The sequence below is a fragment of the Aptenodytes forsteri genome, unplaced genomic scaffold (assembly GCF_000699145.1).
Source record: "Aptenodytes forsteri isolate BGI_AS27 unplaced genomic scaffold, ASM69914v1 Scaffold311, whole genome shotgun sequence".
Taxonomy (NCBI): domain Eukaryota; kingdom Metazoa; phylum Chordata; class Aves; order Sphenisciformes; family Spheniscidae; genus Aptenodytes; species Aptenodytes forsteri.
Window position 1 is genome coordinate 19,289 of NW_008795860.1, and position 3,140 is coordinate 22,428.

The 3,140-nt window shown below is 47.9% G+C and overlaps 1 protein-coding gene across 2 annotated transcripts in view; it reads left to right on the forward strand.

Annotated features, from left to right (window-relative positions):
• Positions 1-3,140, forward strand: part of LOC103902879 (myosin heavy chain, skeletal muscle, adult) — a 220,772-nt gene that overhangs the window by 14,698 nt on the left and 202,934 nt on the right. The gene's annotated exons all lie outside the window — the stretch shown is intronic.

Sequence of the window (3,140 nt, forward strand, 5' to 3'; positions counted from 1 at the left end):
ACAGAACACCAGCTTGATCAACACCAAGAAGAAGCTGGAAACAGACATTGCCCAAATCCAGGGTGAAATGGAGGATACGATCCAGGAAGCCCGCAATGCTGAAGAGAAGGCCAAGAAGGCCATCACGGATGTGAGTCGGGGGCTCCTTTCACTGCTGATGGTGGATGTATTCTCCCCCAAACTCTCTCCAGCCCCAAAATGGCTTTGTCCCTTTGCTCTCATCAGGCAGCCATGATGGCAGAAGAGCTGAAGAAGGAGCAGGACACCAGCGCCCACCTGGAGAGGATGAAGAAGAACCTGGACCAGACGGTGAAGGACCTGCAGCACCGTCTGGATGAGGCCGAGCAGTTGGCCTTGAAGGGAGGCAAGAAACAAATCCAGAAGCTGGAGGCCAGAGTGCGTAGGGCTGGTATTTGTGCATGAGTGAACATGTCACGTTAAGCAGCCAGCAGGGAAGCTCCAAAGATGGGCTTCTCATTGCAGGTGCGGGAGCTGGAGGGGGAGGTTGATGCTGAGCAGAAGCGCAGCGCTGAAGCCGTGAAGGGTGTGCGCAAGTACGAGAGGAGGGTGAAGGAGCTGACCTACCAGGTAAGGCAGGAGGCCTCCTTGGGCTGACAGACCCTCTTCGCAGGAAGTAAAGATTTTTGCGCGTGATTGCCAAGGGGAATTGCTAACTGACACGGTGGGGAAACCAATTCACTCTCTTTCCTGCTTACCGACCACTCTAGTCTGAGGAGGACCGGAAGAATATTCTCAGGCTGCAGGATCTGGTGGACAAGCTGCAAATGAAGGTGAAATCCTACAAGAGACAATCTGAAGAGGCTGTAAGTATCACTCTGAGTGCTTGGCAAGAAACACTTTCCAAGTGGGTAGCGCGGTCATTAAGGAGGCGAATATAAGAAACTTGGAAAGTGCCACTGGTCAATAATGGAGGGCTTCAAGTTCTTTGAAATGCTTATAAATTAGCCCAGCCTTTGAGAATGAAATCAATGGGTGAATAAGAAGTTTAATGAGGAGGGCAAGTGCACATAACTCTTTTTTGCATCAGAACAACAAAGTAGTTTGTAAGAAGGAGTTCTTTTTAATAATACTGACAGTACAATATATTAAGAAGTTTTGAAAAGAACGTATTTTCGGAATTTTGAAACTCATATAGCTCTCTTCACGGAAGATGCCTGTGACCCTTGCAATTCAGAGAAGCTTGGTAGTTATGTGGAAGCAAATGACCTGCCAAAACTCCAGAACCCTGTGCCTAGGACCAGAAAACATGGCATAAGAAATCCTTCTGATTCCGCGTATGCTCATCTACTACAAGGAATGCCACATTTTGGATACGGCCAGGGAAATTTCAGCAGATAGAGGTGTGGGAGGTACACTCCCAAGCCACATTGTGCACTGCAGTTAGAATTGTGCAAGGAGCCTTTGCCTTTCCCTGGGCATGCTACAATCAGGGATGAACTGAGGGAAGTCCTGCAGCCCGTGAATTTATGAATGTCTGAGCATGGCTTCTCTGCTGCTGCAAACAGTCCAGTACAGACAAGGGCTTCTGGACTCAGATAAGGGGATTTGTGAGAGGGACGCTGAGGAGATCTCATGGACTGTCTCTTACAAATTCCTAACCCCACCTCAGGGTCTGCAGAGGTAGTTAAATATTTAATTCCAGTGCAAACAAAATCTGATTTCCAGCTGCCCAGTTTGCTTCCTTCCCACATTCCTGAGCAGAATTATGTTCAAACCTTGTTGTGCTCTGTCTACAATGGATCTTCTAAAAAGGGGAGGATGAGGAGGTCTGTGTGAGGCTTATGTGTAAGCAGTGGTGGGTGGGGGATGGAAGTTTGTGCCTTCCCCCGGGGAAGAGCCGCAGCCCCGCAAGGCCGAGGCGCAGGAGGAAAGAACCCCTGCCCTGGGCTCCTCACCACCGACTCCCTCTCCCCGCACAGGAGGAGCTGTCCAATGTCAACCTCTCCAAGTTCCGCAAGATCCAGCACGAGCTGGAGGAAGCCGAGGAGCGGGCTGACATTGCAGAGTCACAGGTCAACAAGCTCCGAGTGAAGAGCCGGGAGATTCATGGCAAGAAGATAGAAGAGGAAGAGTGAGGATGTCATGAGGCAGCAAAGTGACCTGAGGGCTGCACAAAATGTGAACCTCTTGGTCGCTTTCTTCTGCAATGAGTCTTTGTAACCATGTCAATGTCTATAGAATAAAGACCATAGATTCCTTTGCATACGCATCATGAGCACCAGTTTTCATTTGTTTCTCTTTTTACTAGTTAGGTCTATATCATCATTAGCTTTTGGGCACAGCTTTGGTTTATAACTTTTGTGTACCTGTGTCACAGTACAGCTTTTTCTCATCTAGTTCCTGGCTGCTAATCCCTTCTTTATTACTTAGTGACTGGGGCATGTATAGAAATTTAACTTCACATGAAGAGAAATCAAGGAGAATAATTCCTGACAGTGACTCCTGCCAGTTGAGCCTTCCTACTGTTCTGTCCCAAACAACATCTTATGTTATACTTACTCATACAGCACCTCAGCACTTTCCAGTTGTGCAGCATGTCGGTGTGATCTGCTCCTTTTGCTGGCCACTGTCCAAGTCAGATTTGTGAAGGACTGATAACCACTAGAGTTTATGGTTTTTTGGGAAGCTGACTGAAGGTGGTCTTTAGTCTCCACTATGTTTGCTTCATGAATTTAATTAGATAGGGGGACCGTGAAGAGTATCACCTCCCCTTGGACTAAAATTGGAGAAGGCTGGTGACAGTTCTGTGACAATTCCTTTAATCCCTGTAAATCAGATCAGTGTCCACAAAAGCTGAGTCTCTGGCACGCTACCCTCTGAAACACTACCTGCTGGGGGGAATCTTTTTTTCCTGATGAGAGAGCCCAGCTGTTCAACGTGGTGCTTTCCTTCAATGGTATTGTAGAAACCCAAGGCCTCAACCAGGAGCTTCTCTCACTAGCCTATGGCAAGAGAGGTCAGAGCAGACAGCGAGCAGAGAAGAGGCAGCTGCAGTAGCCCATCAGTGGAAGGGAAGCACAGCAGTGTTCATTAGTATAGAATCATAGAATCATAGAATCATTGAGGTTGGAAAAGACCTCTAAGATCATCAAGTCCAACCATCAACCCAACACCACCAT